Genomic DNA, 20935 nt, shown 5'->3' with positions numbered 1-20935 from the left:
GGTGGCTGGGCATGCTTACCGATGGGACTTTGCCCGGATCTTTCAAGGATTTGTGAGCTCCTCACACAATGCAGCCTGCAGGTTAAACCCAGGATGGATCGTAGGCAGGCCAGCCTAAATGTTTCTAACCGGCGAAGATGTTCCATTAGGGGGGGTCCACGTTTCGCAAACGTAGAGAAGGGAGGGAATGACCGTGGCCGAGAAGACCTGAAGCTTCGTGCGGAGCGACAGACCAGGTAGCTTCCACACAGCGTTACGCAACCGATGAAAAGATATTGCCGCTCGACTGATTCTGAGTGAGACCTCTGCTGTCAAACCGGAGCCGGTCATGAGCACACTGCCCAGGTATGGGAAACTCTCCACTCTCTCCACAACTGCCCCATCACCGATTGGGAGTCGTGGCGGCGGAGTGCCCGATGGTACAAAATACCCAGGCAGGTGCTTAGTTTTGATGGGGCTGATGGTAAGGCCCCACCTTTTAGTGGCACACTCCAGTTTCAGCAGCAGCGCCTCCAACTCCTCCTCTGAGTGAGTGGCAATTACCAGATCATCGACATACATCACATGGTTGACCAATAGGGAGCCATCCCTTGACTGCACCCGGGCATCGATCAGCCTCCCATTGTATCTGTACCAGATGGAAATTCCTCTGGTACAGTCATCAAAGGCTTCACGAACTACGTGATCGAAATAGATGTTAAATAATGTGGGAGCCAGAGGACATCCCTGTCGCACCCCAAGGTGTACAGGGAATGGCTCCGACTCCCAGCCACGTAGTTTTACCCGGCCCGCTCACCATCATGAAGGTCCTTAATGATCGTGAGCAGAGGGTCAGGGACTCCAAAAGCACGAAGAACAACCCAGAGCCCAGGCCTACTGATGGTATCATAGTCCTTGACCAGGTCAATAAAGCAGAGATGTAGGTCTTGTTGGAATTCCCTACACCTCTGCTGTAGCAGACGGACAGAAAATATGGCATCTGTGCAGGACCGCCCTTTCCTGAAACCGCATTGGGGCTCCGCAAGCCTCTCCTCAGCGTGCCTGGCAAGGCGATGTTGAATAATCCTTTCCAGGACCTTTCCCGGCACACTGAGGAGTGAGATGCTCCTGTAGTTGTTACAGTCTGTGCGGTCCCCCTTCTTAAAGAGGGGGACCACAAGAAGAAAAACACCACCACCACCACCACGAACATCACCTCCATCATCATCATCACCATCGTCCTCACCACCAACACCGAGCCACACGCAGGGCAGCAGAAGCCACGAGTTTATTTGGTAAAACCTCCCGTGGACTGGGGACTCGTACAAATGGTCACTGGGGGGCGGCCTCGCGCCCCACACAAACCGCCCACCCGCGTCTCCGGGCCACGCGCGTCCCCGCAGCAGCTCGAGGCGCCGCGGCCAATCTCCGGGCTCGACCTCTGGATCGTGAGACGCACGCCCGCATGTTGCTTTAGAATACAGGAGAGAAAAAAAGTTCCTCCTTATAATCCAGAGGATCGGGTAACTCTATTCCCAATGGCGTAGCCGTCAGGCACGCAGGCGGTGCGACTGCACCAGGACCCACGGGTGAGAGGGGCTCAGGCGCCGAGCTGCGGAGAGGGGAGAACGGAACAGGGGGCCCCACTTCCATTCCTTACACCAGGGCCGACGATGCCAACAATCGCGCGACGCCGCTGCACCGCGCCGATGCACCGCGCCGCATGGCGAGGCGGGGACGCGGACGCGCGGGGAGAACGCAGCAACCGGCCAACTCCGTTCTGACGACCCTGATGCGACAACTCGCGTTACAAACTCCACCGAGCCAGCAGCGCGCCGCTCCAGATAAACTACGATGGGATGCCAAACTCGGAAGGCCATCCTTTCTCGACGTCACCCGGCGCGAGCTCTCCACGCGGGCCGGCAGGAGCCCCCCCCCCCCACCCCTCCCCCCGCTCGGGATGCCTCGACCAACCCAACCGATGGCGGCTTGGTGGGCGCTCGCTCACAGCCACGCAAACTTCAACAAATAAACCCTTTTCAGGATATTAAATACAAATCAGTGCCGCGTGGGGATTCCCCGGAGCGTGGCTCGAGCGGGCTCGGCGGTCGCGCCGCCAACCCCCCCGGCACCTCCGGTCTCTCCGCGTCGCCAGCGGCGCCAGCGGAGCCGTGAGCGACGGTCACTCCGACATGCACGCACTCTCGCTCTCGTCCAGCAGCGCCGGCCTGTCCCTCGCGCTCCTGCCGAGGAGGACGCCGCCGTTGTCGAGCGTGCCCGCGGGGGGGAAGTGTTTGCGGTCGCCCTCCAGACCGCTGGCGCTGCCGTGGTTTGCGAAGAAGTCTCCTCCGACCCCTTCCTCGCCCAGCCCGGGCGCCGGTTCCTCCTCCTCCTCCTCGCCATTGCCGATCTCCTCGCCCTTGACGACGAACGCCGCAAAGTCCTCGCCGGCGCCGACCGGCGCGCCCCCCCCCGCGCCCCCCGCGTACGGGCGCCAACCCCGTTCGTCGGCGCGGGCGCCGCACGGCGACCGCGCCGCCGCCAGCGCCGCCACCTCCCGGCACCGCTCCGGCACGCCGGGGGGGGGGGCGGTGGTGCGGCGGCTGCTGCGCGCGCGAGCGCAGGTGGCGGGCGCGCAGGCGCTGCTCGCGGAAGAAGGCCGTGACGGTGGCGCGCGGCAGCCCCAGCTGCGCGGCCAGCGTGTGCACGGCCTCCGTGTCCGGGTAGGGCCCCACGTCCTGCACGAAGCTCTGCAGGATCGCCAGCGCCTCGCCCGCGATCCCCGTCGCCGCCGCCGCCGCCTCCCCGGGCTCGGCGTCCGGGCGAGCCTCCTCGCTCGGTGGGGCGGCCGCGATGGCGGAGGTCGGCAGGGACGACGATGCCGACGACGAGGACGAGGAGGAGCACGAGGAGGCGGGAGGCAGGGAGGTCGGCGAAGAGGAGGAAGAGTCGAGGCCGGCCGTCGCTGGTTTCGAGGACAGAACCTGGTTGACGGCCTGCTGCTGGGGAGACACGCGCCCCCATGCGATGCCACACGCGGTGCCACGTGGAGGCAGTTGATGCCCCCTCCCTACATGTTCCCGATGTGCATCGCAGACCATTCTAAAGAGTTTCCACGAGTGTGGGGTTGTAAATAATTAATTTGCGATATGCACGTTTCATTGTAAATTAATGGAACGTTGTAATTTGAGTGGTGAGGAGCTGCCACAGCGATGTAATGGTAGCACCGCACTGGAGCGGCAACCCGGAGGTCGCCAGTTCGATTCCATCTCCTGGAGCGGCAGCTGAAACAATGTGGCGAGTTTCCTCAATCCGACCACCCGCCTCCAGCAGCCAGTAGTGTACACGAATACTCCAACACCACCACCACCACCACCACCGTTAAGGCCTCGTGCGGTGGGGTAAAGTGTGGGTACGGCCACTTCTTGCAACAGGTCTGGTCAGCGTGGAAGAGAAGACCAAGGACCCTGCAGAGGGGATTTCGAGAGCTCCCTCGAGCGGAGGCCCTTCCGCCAGCAGTGGAGTGAGCCCTTGCAGGCCTGCGCCTTTACCTTTTAACGACCTTAAATTATTATCTGTAAATCGTACTTTCATTAAGGCGCCACCTCGGCCAATCATGCCAATGCCGAATAATGACAAATCACTCAACTGAGATCCCACGTGGCAGCAGCAACCTCAGCCTTGACAGGATCCTCCTGGGGAGGAGTCTAGAGACTCGCGTGATGCTTTCCCGGCCACGTCACAAACGAACTCTACGCGGTCGCCCCGACGTTCGCGAGCGCCCACCTGGATGGAGGCGTCGAGCGAGACGGAGGGGCCCATCTGGGCGCCGCCGCCGCCAGCGCCGCACGGCTGGCTCTGCTGCACGGGCTGGCACGCGTGCCGCAGGTGCAGGTGGTTGGCGGGGAGCCCCGCCTGCTGCTGGTGGTGGTGGTGCTGGAGGTGCTGCTGGTGGTGCAGGTGCAGCGGCGGGTGGTGGTGGTGGTGGTGGTGCGGGTGGAGGTGGGGGTGCGGCTGGTGGTGCGGCGGCGCCGGCGCCCCCATCTCCTCCTGGTAGGCGGCGTCCCGCTCGGCGCGAGGCAGTGCCAGGAAGCGCTGGATGGTGCCCAGGTTCTCCCAGAGCGTCCGGTTCTCCAGCGTCGGGGTCTCCTTCCAGCGCAGCAGCTCGCACAGCCAGCCCTGATGCACACGCGGCACACGGACGAGGGAGCGGGCGGGCGGGCGAGCGAGCGGATGGTTGGTTAAACGAGTGCATGAGCAAGCGAACGAGCGAGCGGTTTACTGGGCGAGTAGTGTAAGTGCGAGAGCTCAGTTCACGATTAGGATCACAGCCGGTGCCGAGTAGGGCCACAGTTGTGGGGTCATTCGTCTCCACGGCCGCCAGCGAGTGGCAGAAGAGGCCTCGGCCCTGGGGAACGAAGCGTTCTCCTCTCACCGGCGACACCGCAGGCGTCACGCAGACGTCACGTGTGGCGCTTAGCTGAGGGAGGGGCCTCGACGCTCACCGGCTGCCCCCCCCAACTCCCCCAATGTCCCTGCATAAATGAGTTTTGTTCCGCAGCGGTGCCCCCCACACTGCGATCCCCGCTCTCTCTCTCTCTCAGCTGCTCCCGGCTCGCACTGCTGACCCCGAGATACAAATTAAACCGGTCCCTCGTGGGAGACGCAGCAGAACCCATGATCCCCGTATGCTGACATTTGGGCTTGGGTATTAACCTTTACACTAAATAGGATTAAACACCGATACAATAAATGCGTACGAAATAACCGCAAACAACAACAACACAACGCAACGTGCGCGTCGCTTGGGGGCCCATCGGATAGGCGATGACATCCGAGATGCGTCCAGACGCTCGATCCAAATCACAGCCTCGCACCGACCCATCATCCGCCCCGGGTCGATAAAGCCAGGACCGCCGTGTTGTACATCAGCGGTGATTCGTGACAACAAACAGGCACACCCCGGCCTTTATTTTCATAAATGACCACAGGCACTGTGTTCATGAGCATTCATATTCCCGGCCACTTCACTTGTGTTCGTATCCACAGTGGTTGGCCCTACGGAGATAGTCGCCACTGCCATAGGAACGTGGCATTTCCACCACTAGCTCAGGGCTGCCAGAGGTGACCACCGCGCACAGCGGGGAGAGTACCCAGCGGCTTCGTCCGGCTTTTCCCGGCGTGGCCGAGAGCGACGAGCAAGCGAGCGGCAGCCAGGGGAGGAGGAGAGGCAGCCCGGAGGACGCCCACCACAGAGCGCGCTGCCCGTGGCTGCTGCTGCTGCTGCTGCTGCGACTGATGGCGGCGAGGACGGCGGTGAGGATGGCGGTGAGGATGGCGGTGAGGATGGCGTCTGCCTCACCTGGCTCTTCATGACGGCCACCTTGGCGAAGAGCGCCTGGGAGACCTTGGCACGCTTCATCTCCTGCTGGATCTCGTCGTAGATGGCGGCGGTCACGGCCCCCCCATTGCCACCGGCGCCGCCGCAGCCACCGCCGCCCTCCTCCGCCTTCAGCGGCGGCTCCGGGGCTCGCGCCTGCGACACGAGACCACGACCGCGACGGAGATCACGAGACGGAATAAACCAGAAACTATACCAGCCAGTGGGACTTCATCTCATCGCTGGTGAAGTGAATTGCCGCGTGCCCCGCCGCCCGCTGCTCGCCTGCGGAGAGTAGGCCCGTCCCTGCCACGCGGCGGCGGCCGCGGCCGAGGCGTAGGCCGGCGGCGGCGGCGGCGCCGTCAGGGTCACGGCGCCGCCCCCGCAGGCCCCCCCGGTGGCGCCGGCGCGCTCGCGCTCGCGCAGGTAGAGCAGGTCGCGGTCCGCCTCGCCCAGGTCCAGGAAGCCCTGCATGGCGCGCAGGTTCACCAGCAGCGACTGCGACGCGGTGCCCGGCTCCTCCTCCTTGCGCAGGATCTCCGACAGCAGGCCCTGGCGCGGCGGGGAGGGAGGCAGGGGAGCGGGGACGGGCGCCGCCACCGGCGGCAAACCGTCGACCCGGCAACGAGACGCCGCGGGTGAGGGGAAGGAGTTCCAGGCGCACGACGCTTGCACGGACTCCTCGGCAACTCTCGAACGTTCCCGTGCTCCGATGCGGTCGAACCCAAACGGCGCCACTCGGCGTGTGCGGCACAATGGGCGCAGTCTGCCAGTAGGGGGCAATGTATACTTAGAGCCGTCCGTCAATCCACCGCTAGATGAGGGCCTACGCACACAGCTCAGGCTGCTGCGGTTATTTGACCATACTTCACCACGCTGGTCAGCGCGGGTTAGGCGCGGGAGCGCAGCGTAGACGTGGGAGCATCGAGGTGCGGCACGATGGATTTCTGCCGCACCGCCCGAGCAATGGCCCGACGTGGGAATACGCAAGGCCCTGGCCGACGACACGAGCGCGATCCTCGCCCACGCGGCCCGCGCATGCGAAACCCCGGGCCGCTCGCGAACGGGCGCGGCCGCCACCCCCGGCCCCCCTCACCTGGGTGCGGTTGAAGGCGACGCGCGCGAACACGGCCTGCGACACGCTGGCGCGCTTCAGCTCCTCGCGAACGCGCCGGTAGATGTCGGGCCGCACGTCCGTGCCGGGCTCCTGCTTCACGGCGAGGCCCTCGGCGAGCTGCGGGTGCGGCGGCGCCGTCACCTGGCCCACGAACGCCTCGCCGGGAGGTCGCGACCCCCGCTCGCCGGCTACCGCCACCGCCGCCCCGACCATCGCCTGCTGCTGGTGCTGCTGCTGCTGGCCCACGAACCGCGACGTGCCGAACTGGTGCGCCGTGCCGAACCGCGCCGGCGAGCCGCCCGTGGGCGCCGGCGGCAGCGGGAAGGTGGCGGTGGTGGTCGGGAGTTGCGGGACCGGAGCGGCCGCCTCCGGCTCCGATAGCCGACTGGGTGCGTGGGTGCCCTGGCTGGGGCCCTTGACCTCGTCCGGCCCGGGGAGGCAAGGCTCGCTGTCCGAGGGCGCTGTTGGGGGGGCAGGGCCGGCCCGAGGCATAAGCGAACTAAGCGGCTGCTTGGGGCCCCCTGGCCACCAGGGGGCCCCCGAATCGTTTTTTTTTTTTTTTTTTTTTTTTTTTACAATTAAATAACTTAAACAAGTGATATAAATGAATTAATGAATGAATGAATAAATGATTCAAGACAAGAAAATTCTGTCGACAACTGCTGCTTTGTCACGGCTCACGGATGTCACGGCTCATTGACAATTCGCGTGGGCGCGGGCGCGGGCGCGGGCAGGTGCGCGCAATTGTACGTCACGATAATAAATACGCCTAAGCCATGTCACAAAAAAGGACGTATCCCTCTGGTGCCGAAAAAAGAAAAAAGAAAAGGACCGAGGAGGAGAAAAAAGAGCGAGATAAAGGTATGTTTGCATTATTATTTACAGTATGTTTTGTGCAGCAGCAGCACAAATTGTGCTCACGTCACTTGAGGAAGCAGCTAGCTAGTCATGACTCATGATATTTTTATAAGCCATTTTTTATTAATACATAACCTCACTGTATTCGTTTATAATATTCGCTATAACATTATAGTGTGACATTTGTGTCAATAATCTTCTAGCACAGATGAGTCTGCGTGGTGGGAGGGGGGCCCCCAAATCAAATTCTGCTTAGGGCCCCCAAGAGGCTCGGGCCGGCACTGTGGGGGGGGGGGGCAGTGGGGGGGGGGGGGCAGGGAGTGGACGCTCGGCTTTATAGATACACACACACGCACACGCAGTATATAGATACACACACACACAGTATATAGATACGCACACAGTTTTTAGATACACACACGTGCACTGCCTGCACTCTCGGTCGACGCGCAGGCGCTCACCTTTGAGCGCCTGGCGCTGCTTGTACCACTGGCCGAACTCGTAGCACTTGGTGCTGGAGATGCTGGCGTAGTAGGTGCCGTTAATGATGGACGAGATCATGCTCTGCGGCACACGGAGGCGGCACACGGAGGCAACGCCGTGAGTGAGCGGGGGGGGGGAAGAGAAGGCGACAGTCGCCGTCATTCGCCACCAAACAGCACGGTGCTTGTGCCGTGCGAGGTACAATGTCGTGCCTCGTGAAGTCTGTGTGAAGCTCACTGGCAGGAGGAACACACCCAGATGTTACGGGTCAATTGACCGAGACGACTGGCAGATGCACCACCACCTGTGCGCCCTACCCGCGCCACCTCGCTGCGTTTTAGCCGTCCGGCGCGCTCCTCGTTGTTGCGAGCGTCGCTCCTCTGCCCTCCGTTGTTGCTGGAGGGTGACTGCCTCCATCTGCTCAGTATATTCAAGTGCACATAGCCTGGCACTACCCGGCAGCATTTTTCATGAGCCTCCTCCACAGAGGCCACGCCCATTTCGCCCCCTCCATCTGGCCAAACAAATGCGCAGATAGCACATTCCCCTAGACGGCCACACAGATTCGCAGGATTCAGTTATCACTCGGAATGGTCGTTGACCTCGGTTGGGAATCAAACTCAGGTCGCCGGGTTCGTGTCGCGTTCTGCTAACCACTGCGCCACCGCTCCCCACATCTCCCCTTCCCCGCGCACCAACGCACACAGAAACGCAACGTTGCACAGACCACGGAGACACAAGGACACGGAGACGCAGGGACACAAGGACGCACACGGCACAGACACTGATGGCACGAGCTCATTCTTGCCCGTTGCCCTACCCCCAGCGGTCCGTGCCGTTGACATTCCCAGCGAGGTTCAAGTCCTACGAGCGATTGTCTCGATCTACGAACAAAATGCGACCAATGTTCCTGCACGGCATCTGTGCACTCGCCTAGCATCTCAATGCCGTAGAAATCCGCATCGCAACTGCGATTGGAAGAGCCTCGCGTTTGACAAGGCGAGGAGGAGGCTGCTCGCTCCGCTCCCCCTCGACTCCCCATCAGGGCGGGCTCGGAGCCAGCAAGCAGCAAGACTGAATAATTCGCAGTGAAGGCTGCACACCTCCGGCGCCAGGTGCAGTGCGCGGCAGCTAAGTACGGACAGAATTCTCCGTTCCGCGTTCCTAGCGCACACCTGGCGTGGGGATTCACAAATCCCGGGGCAAATGAATCCACGCGGCCTCGAGCGGCCCCCGCCCCCCCTCGCCCCTCCTCTCCCGCCCCTCCCCGGGTCTCTATGTGAGTCTATGGGTGTCTATGCGAGGCTATGGGTCTCTATGTGAGTCTATGGGTGTCTATGCGAGTCTATGGGTCTCTACGTGAGTCTATGGGTCTCTGTGTGAGTCTATGGGTCTCTATGTGAGTCTATGGGTCTCTATGTGAGTATGGGTCTCTGTGTGAGTCTATGGGTCTCTGTGTGAGTCTATGGGTCTCTATATGAGTCTATGGGTCTCTATGTGAGTATGGGTCTCTGTGTGAGTCTATGGATCTCTGTGTGAGTCTATGGGTCTCTATATGAGTCTATGGGTCTCTGTGTGAGTCTATGGGTCTCTGTGCTGGAGGAGGCCCCACCCCGTGGGGCGCTGGCAGCTTCCCGACAGCCAGAGGAGGCGGCTCCTCATTAACGGGCCTCAGGGACCCCCCTTGGATACCCCCCCGCCCCCCCATCTTAAGGATAGCGCGCTCAGTCGCTTCTGTCACTGCGTGGGTATCTTTAAACCCGGTTGATGCGCACGATATTTTTTTGCATCATTGTTGTAAAACGCTCAGGTGTGCGCGTGCGCTGTGTGGTTGCCCACTCACAGTGGGAGCGCTAGTGTCACGGTTAGCGCGCTGCGCTACCAACCCGGCGACACGGTTTCCATTCCCGGTCACGGCCAGCAACAATGACGACTACGTGAACTAGTCCTGGGCCTCCACCGAGTCGACTCGGCATTAAAAATGAGTACACGGTGCGCTGTTTAAACCTCAGCACCGGGGGGACAGTCGGTCAAGCGTAGAGTAGGCCACCCATCCCCTCGTGTGCCGTGCCAGCCTTCATAGGAGCTGCTCGCCTACAGCACTTGCCCCAACAGTCTACTAATGCTATACGGGGGATCTTTATCTTTTCCCACTCACAATATCTGTGAGCTCTCTTTGACCCCGAATAAGAAAGAGGTTCCCCAGCCCTGGAATATTTCAAGTGGCTCAGCGGTCGAGCGAGCGGCTCGCAATCGCAAGGTTGCGAGTTCAATCCCTGGTTGGGGGTTGACTTCTGGCTTGCGAACATGACCACTTTGTGTGGAAGGTAACGGTGGGTGTCCCATGGGCAGTGGGTGTCCCATGGGCAGTGGGTGTCCCATGGGCAGTGGGTGTCCCATGGGCAGGCTTCCCTCCCACCAGAGCGATGGGGAATTTCCACCACCAGGGCTGTGAACGGGAGATGAGCAGTCCCAATTGCCACGTGAGCGGCAACTCTCTCAGACTTTTTATCCAAGGAGTGAAAACGAGACCGATGACGGCGGGTGGAGCGACAGAGAGCCACGGCGGAACGTTCACAGCGGAAGCCGGGAGCCTCGCTCGTCTCCCCGAGTCACCACCACAAGGAGACAAGTCGGAGTCACGCATTTATCAATTATTGATAATGAAATGAAGCAGATTATTTCACGTGAACACGACTCTTTCCCTGTGATAATTCTCCCAGCAAAGCGGCGCGAAACCAGATTAACCTAGCGACCCAACATCAAAGACAGAGACAAAGATCCCCCAGAAAGCCTCAACAGTGTGTTGAGGCAAGTGCTATTAGCGAGCAACCTATGAAGACCGGACCGGCACACCAGGGGATGGGTGGCCAGCACCACGCCCGCCCGCCTTTGTCTCCCCAGTGGCGATGTTTGCACATCGCACCAGGTCCTCATTTGAGGCCGAGTCAACCTAGGAGAGGCCCAGGACCAATTCAGATAATCGTCACTGGTGTTGGCCGTGCGCGGGAACCGAACTCGGGTCGCTGACCGTTGCACTACCGCTCTCCACCCCCCATCACCACCACCCCTACCATCACCACTTCCACCACTAACAATATAAACACACACACAGGTGACACACCTCATTCACATACCTGTCCCTCCACGTACAAATCTATATATATAAAATCGCAAATCTGTCTGTCTGTGTGTGTGTCTGTGTGTGTGTGTGTCTGTCTGTGTGTCGCCGGACCATACGCAGTTTCATTGGACGAAATGTGAGGGATTTGCGAGACACGATTGGTCCGTTTGGTTTTCCACGGCGGTTGCCCCTGGCAACGGGTAGCGACGCATTTGCTGCGGGGTGGACGCCATTTTTAATTCCCGTAAAAAATATGCGCACGCATTAACACGCGACTCTCAGGTAAATTCATCAAAGTTTCACGTCCTCTTCACTCCCCCCCCACCACAATGTGTGCTATTACTATTATAGGCTCGGTAGATAATAAAATTATAGCGATTAGACAGTATTATTGTAGCGCGGGGGGGGGGGGGGGTAACGGCCCCTGTACCCAGCCTCAGCCGGGTGGGCAATTTAGGCGAGGCCGGAGGCTCTGCACGGTACTAGGCCTCGACACCCCACCACACTATAGGCCGTACATATTACTGCACAGCGGCCGAGGAGATCGTGGCTGGGGGGGGGGGCAGGGGTAGCAGCCCATCTGTGTATATATGTAAGGTTATTAAGAAATATATTTTTCACCCGGGCAACGCCGGGTACTTATGCTAGTATGTTTACACATCCCATCAGCCACGCGGCTACTCAGGGGTGATCTCTTTCAGCAGCATTGCTTTACTACCCTCCCCTAGGTCGATCCAGCCTTAAATGAGTACCTGGTGCGGTGTGTAAACATCACAACTGGAGAAACAAAGGCGGTCGGACGCAGTCCTGGCCACACCACCCCTCGCGTGCCACGTTGGCCTCCGCAGCAGCTCGCTAACAGCCCTTGCCCCGGCAGTCCGTTGAGGCTACCCGGGGGATCTTTGTGCGTGCGTTTCGCGTCGCGAGCACCTGGGAGAGCGGACACTCCTTGGCCAGGGCGCTCTGGTTGGAGTCCCGCAGCAGCCGCTGCAGGGCGCAGCGCACGTTGGCGTGGGTCCACTGGCCCGGGGGGAGGTCCTCCAGCCCCGGGCAGCTGTCGCCAAGGCAACCGCATCACCGCCATCATCGGTGCCGTCGCCGCACCAGCACCAGCACCAGCGGCAACACCGTGAGCACAGGCGCCTCCGATTAGCACGGTCGGTTACGTATGGCACGCGAGAAGTTCGACGTACATCGCTGCACACACCATCGTTGCAAACCTCACCACGACCATTACCGGTGCGGCGGCCGCGGCATCACTACGGCAAACACGAGCGATCACGGGCTGTGATCTCATCTCACGCGTGGCTAATTCACAAACGATGCAGCTCTGCATCTCCGCTTCAGGTTACACACACGCCACACACAAACACCACACGCACGTTAACCGCCAACCGCACAATCGCAAATCACAACCACGCCCGACCGCACACCGTAACCACTCACCCACACGCACAACGGTGCGCCCCGATCGCTCGCAACCACCTGACACAAGCACCCGACACAAGCACCCAACACAACCATCCCACACAACCATCCCACACAAGCACCCAACACAAGCACCCAACACAACCATCCCACACAACCATCCCACACAACCATCCCACACAAACACCCGACACAAGCACCCAACACAACCATCCCACACAAACACCCGACACAAGCACCCGACACAAGCACCCAACACAACCATCCCACACAACCATCCCACACAAACACCCAACACAAGCACCAAACACAACCATCCCACACAACCATCCCACATAAGCACCCAACACAAGCACCCAACACAGGCACCCAACACAAGCACCCACCACAAGCACCCAACACAAGCACCCAACACAACCATCCCACACAAGCACCCAACACAAGCACCCAACACAAGCACCCAACACAAGCACCCAACACAAGCAAGCGCCCGGACGACGGCGCCCCGCGCGAGCCCCACCAGTGCAGGCGAATGTAGAGCGTGAGGACGTGGAAGACATCGTGCAGCAGCTCCCCCACGGTGGCCTCGGCAGCGTCGCTCACGCAGCCCAGGGGCAGCGGCTTCCACACCCCCACCCTTAGCTGCCCTGCACCGCCACGGCGAGAGGGGGGGGGGTTAACGAGGAGGAGGATGGCGGCAGCGTGGGCGCCGTGTCGTCATCGACGTCGTCGTCATCGTCGTCGTCACCGTCGTAGCCTCGGTCGTCTTGGCACGATCGCCCTAGACATCGCCGTGCCGGCGTCCACAGGCGCCGCTCCGCGCCGACGGCACTCGCCCCGAACGGCACGTCGCGACTACGGGGGATCTTTGTCCTTCGGGGTGTGGGGGGGGGAGGGTCAGGACGGGCAGAGGGCCCCCCCCCCCACTCACCAGAGGCGTGGGTGGCCGTGGAGGGCGAGTAGCCCAGGGCGAGGAGCGCCGCCTCGGGCAGCCGAGCGAAGGGCGCCTCGCGGGGCACCAGCGCAAACTCCACGTGCTCGCCGGGGCCCGGGCCCTCGGCTCCCAGCGCCCACTCGCCCCGCTCCACCACGCACAGCAGCGGCAGCGTGCGGCCTGCGGGGTCCAGGGTGGGGCGAGACCCGGGGTGAACCGCGAAGGGCGAGGGGCGCAGGGCGAGGGGGGAAGAGGGAGACGGGGATGGGAAGGGAGGCACGGCGTGCGACGGTGCGGGTGCGGGACCGTTACTTGAGCTCCCGCGGGGAGCCGCGGCCAGGGGCGGCCCCAGGGGCGGCCACCCGCCGCCCACGTCCTCCGCGCGGGGCGTCCCCTTGCAGGGCGGCGGCGGCTCGCGGTCTCCGTCGGGGCCGACGAGGCGAGAGCCCGGACTCCGGGGCGGGGGGCTGGGCCCGCTCATGCCGCTGCAGGCGGGGGCACGGAGAGAGGCGCTGATCAATATCGAGACGTCACCGCGGCCCGAGCGGTCGATGCCGCCGCCGCCGCCGCCTCGCTGCCAACGCGCTCTCCACTCCGCCAGATGCCGCCCCGGCTGCTCGCGCAAAAGACACGCGGCGCCCTCCGAGACCTGTGCCGAGAGCCTCCTCCGCGTGGTCACCAGACGCGCGGAGACCTCTCCTGCGATGCCGGTCTCGGCAATGGGCCCCCCGCCACGCTCGGCCAGCGCTGCCAACTCACGCAGGCGCAGAGGCGCCAGGCGACGCTGGGCAAGTCGCCCGACGTCGCACAATGTAACAATCGTGATGTGACAGCGCTCTGTCAATCCACTGCTGGATGAAGGCCTCCCTACGCCGTGTCGGTAGTAGGGGTTGTATGACCATACTTCACCACACTGGTTGGTGCGGGTTAATGAAATGGACTAGGGGTTGAGATATCACTCGCTGCAGGTGAACTGTGGCTGGGAACAACTTGTATAGGCCAGGCTCGTGGTGCAGTGCGCCAACCACGATGCCACCACTCCACGCAGTTTAACAGCCCAGACAGTAAACCGGAATGCAGCATCCAGCGCTCATAAATACGCATCTCCTCGTGCCAGGATTGTAGGCGACACACTCAGCATATTCGTCAAGAACACTGCCCGGAGAGGAAACCAGATCCCTATAAACTAAGAGACGTTTCAGGCAATGGCCCTTCTTCATAGCAAAGTCGCGATATTTGTCTCTCGTCGTGAAACGCAACGCGGCCACCCAACTCGAGCAGCGGAGTCGCTGAGTCACAGAGGCGCGGTGACGACCCGGCGAGCAGGAGAGAGAAGCGGACAGGAGACCCCCGAGGGGAGCGAGTTGAGGACGAGACGTAGAAGCGAGAGGGAGATTCATTCACTTTGTAGCCGCTACAATTTGATTCGAGCTGGCATTTTGGTTCACCTCTAATGTGTTAATGACTGCGAGGTCTCCCTGAGCTATTTGGGGCCCATGCACTTTTGCTTCGTTGGCTCATGCGGAGCTCCGTCCGCCCGCGTGTGTGGACGCGGGGCCATGTGGGTTCACTCGGGGGGGGGGTTCACTTTGGGTGTCACAAATCGCAGTTTAAATATGCCCGCAAAGCTCTGCGGTGATGACGGCACGCCGCGGAGCGTGGGAACTGGGCAGGAAGAGTCGGTGGTGGTGGTGGTAGTTGTGGTGGTAGTTGTGGTGGTAGTTGTGGTGGTCACAGTGATGGCCAGCAGAGATCATATTCATCCGGAGTCATCCAGGACTGAGCTCTGGAAACTGTCCCTGCCTCCACTACCCTGTTGTTGCTGGTTGTGAGATTTGGGGAATTATGGAGGGGGCGGCCTGGAATAGATGTTCACTACCTCGCCTGGTATACAGGAGGTCGTGGGTTTGATCCCGAGCCAGACGCCTGAGCTGGATATTTGGAGCTTGCGTGTCTCTCTCACCGCGGTCGCGTGGATTTGTCTCCGGGTCCTCCGGGTTTTCCTCCACATTTGTAAACACGCGTGTGGAGGGTTTGTCTGCTACACATTTCCACGTGATGACGAGCCACTTCGTTGAGCTATCATGTGGCCAGGTCGCTTCTGAAAAAGGGCTGTAACTCTCAGTGGGCTTTACCTGGTAAGATATAGTAGTTTAAAACGTTTAGCGAATAACCATACGCATATATTCTACGAGAATTGGAAGCGCTGTGTAATGAAAGGGGCGGTCATGGGTTAATGGGTTAATTGGGAGGGGGGAGGAGCCCGGGCTGAGCCTCCACGTGTGGGCGTGGCTTGCGGACAGGTGGGCGAGACGAGAGGTGAACGGCGGGAATCGAACTCAGGTCCGCCGGGTTCGTGTGCGAACCACTGCACAACGGCTCCCCCACCCAACAACAACAACATTCGCCACTAAGTTGTGGTGAAGTCACCACGGCGCTTGTGCCAGGCTACGTGCACTTTGAAGACACGTGAAGTGTCGCTGGCAGGAGGTTCCGCATGAACACACACACACGCACCTGCATAATACCCCTAGACAACTTTACAGATACACCTACAGACACACCTCAAGGGACCGCGTTTAAGATGTCAATCGCGGTTAAGAGGACGTGGCGGTTAAGCACGTGATGCTCCCTTCGTGGCGGCAGTTCAAGAGTCACCGTGGTGGACGAACAGGACAAACCACTGCCCCCCACCTCCCAAAAGTTCACAAGACCACGTGTTCTGTTTACAGGGTTCCGTTTTGGGCGATGCATGGGCGTGCCGGCACTCTCGTGGAAGTGCCTTACGTCGATGGAGGGAGCGGGGGGTGCGCTACGCGGGTGGTAGAGACACCACCCCTTCTCATTTCCCACATCCATCAATCGATGACTCCACACGTCAATCACTCCCTCCATCATCCCCCATCTTCATCCATCCCGAGAACCCTCCTTCAATCTCTACATCTATTCCTCTCGCCCTCCCTCCGCCTGTCCTCACTTCCTCATCCACCAGTCACTCCACCCCTCTCCCCACCCACCAACCACTCCATCCCTCTCCCCACCAGTCACTCCATCCCTCTCATCCACCCACCAGTCACTCCACCCCTCTCCCCACCAATCACTCCATCCCTCTCCCCACCAATCACTCCATCCCTCTCCCCACCAATCACTCCATCCCTCTCCTCACTCACCAGTCACTCCACCCCTCTCCCCACCCACCAATCACTCCACCCCTCTCCCCACCCACCAATCACTCCATCCCTCTCCCCACCAGTCACTCCATCCCTCTCATCCACCCACCAGTCACTCCATCCCTCTCCCCACCAATCACTCCATCCCTCTCCCCACCAATCACTCCATCCCTCTCCCCACCAATCACTCCATCCCTCTCCCCACCAGTCACTCCACCCCTCTCCCCACCCACCAATCACTCCATCCCTCTCCCCACCAGTCACTCCATCCCTCTCATCCACCCACCAGTCACTCCACCCCTCTCCCCACCAGTCACTCCATCCTTCTCTCCACCAATCACTCCATCCCTCTCCCCACCAGTCACTCCATCCCTCTCCCCACCAATCACTCCATCCCTCTCCCCACCAGTCACTCCATCCCTCTCCCCACCAATCACTCCACCCCTCTCCCCACCAGTCACTCCACCCCTCTCCCCACCAATCACTCCATCCCTCTCCCCACCAGTCACTCCATCCCTCTCCCCACCAATCACTCCACCCCTCTCCTCACTCACCAGTCACTCCATCCCTCTCCCCACCCACCAGTCACTCCATCCCTCTCCTCACCCACGAATCACTCCATCCCTCTCCCCACCCACCAGTCACTCCATCCCTCTCCCCACCCACCAGTCACTCCATCCCTCTCCCCACCCACCAGTCACCCCATCCCTCTCCCCACCCACCAGTCACTCCATCCCTCTCCCCACCCACCAATCACTCCATCCCTCTCCCCACCAGTCACTCCATCCCTCTCCCCACCCACCAATCACTCCATCCCTCTCCCCACCAATCACTCAATCCCTCTCCCCACCAGTCACTCCATCCCTCTCCCCACCAATCACTCCTTCCCTCTCCTCCACCCACCAGTCACTCCATCCCTCTCCCCACCCACCAATCACTCCATCCCTCTCCCCACCCACCAATCACTCCATCCCTCTCCCCACCCACCAATCACTCCATCCCTCTCCCCACCCACCAATCACTCCATCCCTCTCCCCACCCACCAGTCACTCCATCCCTCTCCCCACCCACCAATCACTCCATCCCTCTCCCCACCAGTCACTCCATCCCTCTCCTCCACCCACCAGTCACTCCATCCCTCTCCCCACCCACCAATCACTCCATCCCTCTCCCCACCCACCAGTCACTCCATCCCTCTCCTCCACCCACCAGTCACTCCATCCCTCTCCCCACCCACCAATCACTCCATCCCTCTCCCCACCCACCAATCACTCCATCCCTCTCCCCACCCACCAGTCACTCCATCCCTCTCCCCACCCACCAGTCACTCCATCCCTCTCCCCACCCACCAATCACTCCATCCCTCTCCCCACCCACCAATCACTCCATCCCTCTCCCCACCCACCAATCACTCCATCCCTCTCCCCACCCACCAATCACTCCATCCCTCTCCCCACCCACCAATCACTCCATCCCTCTCCCCACCCACCAGTCACTCCATCCCTCTCCCCACCCACCAATCACTCCATCCCTCTCCCCACCAGTCACTCCATCCCTCTCCCCACCCACCAGTCACTCCATCCCTCTCCCCATCCACCAATCACTCCATCCCTCTCCCCACCCACCAATCACTCCATCCCTCTCCCCACCCACCAATCACTCCATCCCTCTCCCCACCCACCAATCACTCCATCCCTCTCCCCACCAGTCACTCCATCCCTCTCCCCACCCACCAGTCACTCCATCCCTCTCCCCACCAGTCACTCCATCCCTCTCCCCACCCACCAGTCACTCCATCCCTCTCCCCACCCACCAATCACTCCATCCCTCTCCCCACCCACCAATCACTCCATCCCTCTCCCCACCCACCAATCACTCCATCCCTCTCCCCACCCACCAATCACTCCATCCCTCTCCCCACCAGTCACTCCATCCCTCTCCCCACCCACCAATCACTCCATCCCTCTCCCCACCCACCAATCACTCCATCCCTCTCCCCACCCACCAATCACTCCATCCCTCTCCCCACCCACCAATCACTCCATCCCTCTCCCCACCCACCAATCACTCCATCCCTCTCCCCACCCACCAGTCACTCCATCCCTCTCCCCACCCACCAATCACTCCATCCCTCTCCCCACCAGTCACTCCATCCCTCTCCCCACCCACCAATCACTCCATCCCTCTCCCCACCAGTCACTCCATCCCTCTCCCCACCAATCACTCCATCCCTCTCCTCCACCCACCAGTCACTCCATCCCTCTCCCCACCCACCAATCACTCCATCCCTCTCCCCACCCACCAGTCACTCCATCCCTCTCCTCCACCCACCAGTCACTCCATCCCTCTCCCCACCCACCAATCACTCCATCCCTCTCCCCACCCACCAATCACTCCATCCCTCTCCCCACCCACCAGTCACTCCATCCCTCTCCTCACCCACCAATCACTCCATCCCTCTCCTCACCCACCAGTCACTCCATCCCTCTCCCCACCCACCAATCACTCCATCCCTCTCCCCACCCACCAATCACTCCATCCCTCTCCTCACCCACCAGTCACTCCATCCCTCTCCCCACCCACCAATCACTCCATCCCTCTCCCCACCCACCAATCACTCCATCCCTCTCCCCACCCACCAATCACTCCATCCCTCTCCCCACCCACCAATCACTCCATCCCTCTCCCCACCCACCAATCACTCCATCCCTCTCCCCACCAATCACTCCATCCCTCTCCTCCACCCACCAGTCACTCCATCCCTCTCCCCACCCACCAATCACTCCATCCCTCTCCCCACCCACCAGTCACTCCATCCCTCTCCTCCACCCACCAGTCACTCCATCCCTCTCCCCACCCACCAATCACTCCATCCCTCTCCCCACCCACCAATCACTCCATCCCTCTCCCCACCCACCAGTCACTCCATCCCTCTCCCCACCCACCAGTCACTCCATCCCTCTCCCCACCCACCAATCACTCCATCCCTCTCCCCACCCACCAATCACTCCATCCCTCTCCCCACCCACCAATCACTCCATCCCTTTCCCCACCCACCAATCACTCCATCCCTCTCCCCACCCACCAGTCACTCCATCCCTCTCCCCACCCACCAATCACTCCATCCCTCTCCCCACCAGTCACTCCATCCCTCTCCCCACCCACCAATCACTCCATCCCTCTCCCCACCCACCAATCACTCCATCCCTCTCCCCACCAGTCACTCCATCCCTCTCCCCACCAATCACTCCATCCCTCTCCTCCACCCACCAGTCACTCCATCCCTCTCCCCACCAATCACTCCATCCCTCTCCCCATCCATCAATCACTCCATCCATCCATTCCGTCATTCCATCCCATCCATCAATCACTCCATCCATCCATTCCGTCATTCCATCCCAGCCTATCTTCCCTCCTCCCTCTAACCACGCGCCCGTCGCCCTCTCTGCCCATCGCTGCCGCTTGCGACTGTCTCCATCAGCGCGGGACAGTGACAGCCACGGAGGGCTTCCCTCACCATCGCTCTCAGGCTGCTGCACCATCACCGCAACCATCACCAACATCGTCACCAACATCGTCACACCTCGCAGGCGGACAGCCCCACCACCCGCCCCCGAACTCCAGATCCAAACAAAGCGCACTGGTTCGTGGTAGTGGTGGGGGTGGTGGTGTGGTGGTGGTAGTGGTGGGGGTGGTGGTGTGGGGTGGTGGTAGTGGTGGTGTGGTGGTGGTAGTGGTGTGGTGGTGGTAGTGGTGGGGGTGGTGGTGTGGTGGTGGTAGTGGTGGTAGTGGTGGGGGTGGTGGTGGTGGGTGGTCCCCGTTATCTCACCTGCTCCAGGCGGAGGGGGGGGCGATGTCGCCAGCGAGGTGGTGTCGCGAGGGAGCATCGAGCCGACGCTGCTGCTGGTGGTGCTGGTGGTGCTGATGGTGGTGCTGATGGTGGTGGTGGTGCTGCTGCTGGTGGTGCTGATGGTGGTGGTGGTGCTGCTGCTGGTGGTGCTGATGGTGGTGGTGGTGCTGCTGCTGGTGGTGCTGATGGTGGTGGTGGTGCTGCTGCTGGTGGTGCTGATGGTGGTGGTGGTGCTGCTGCTGGTGGTGCTGATGGTGGTGGTGGTGCTGCTGCTGGTGGTGCTGATGGTGGTGCTGATGGTGGTGCTGATGGTGGTGCTGGTGGTGCTGGTGGTGGTGGTGCTGGAGAGTGAAGGCGGCAGCAGCAGCAGCAGCCGCCGCCTGCCGCTGCTCTCGAGGCTGCAGTGCCTCGCGGGCGCGGCCAGACACGGGCAGCAGCGGCGCCTGGAGTCGTCACGCGATCTCCCCGCCCCGTGCATCATCATCATCACCACCAGCACCACCACAGCAGCAGCGCCTCGCACGCAGCCCCCACCCCCTCCCTCCCCCTCCCACACCCCACAGCCCTCACCCTCCCACACCCCACAGCCCTCACCCATCCTCGCAGCCAGAG

At 61.3% G+C, this 20935-nt stretch overlaps 1 pseudogene across 1 annotated transcript; it reads right to left on the bottom strand.

Annotated features, from left to right (window-relative positions):
• Positions 1-1529: 1529 nt before the first annotated feature.
• LOC144724801 (DNA-binding protein SATB2-like) lies at positions 1530-20800 on the bottom strand (annotated as a pseudogene). Its single transcript, XR_013586579.1, has 13 exons — positions 20303-20800; positions 13616-13788; positions 13301-13483; positions 12890-13016; positions 11872-11995; positions 7796-7898; positions 6456-6937; positions 5673-5911; positions 5342-5508; positions 3766-4158; positions 2442-2978; positions 2182-2398; positions 1530-1591 (listed from the first exon to the last, which is right to left on the bottom strand). The product of XR_013586579.1 is annotated as a DNA-binding protein SATB2-like (transcript).
• Positions 20801-20935: the final 135 nt, after the last annotated feature.

Source organism: Lampetra planeri, chromosome 21 (assembly GCF_965212315.1).
Source record: "Lampetra planeri chromosome 21, kcLamPlan1.2.h2, whole genome shotgun sequence".
Classification (NCBI taxonomy): Eukaryota; Metazoa; Chordata; class Hyperoartia; order Petromyzontiformes; family Petromyzontidae; genus Lampetra; species Lampetra planeri.
The sequence above is the reverse complement of the archived record's forward strand: the minus strand, read 5'-3'. Positions and strand labels throughout refer to the sequence as shown.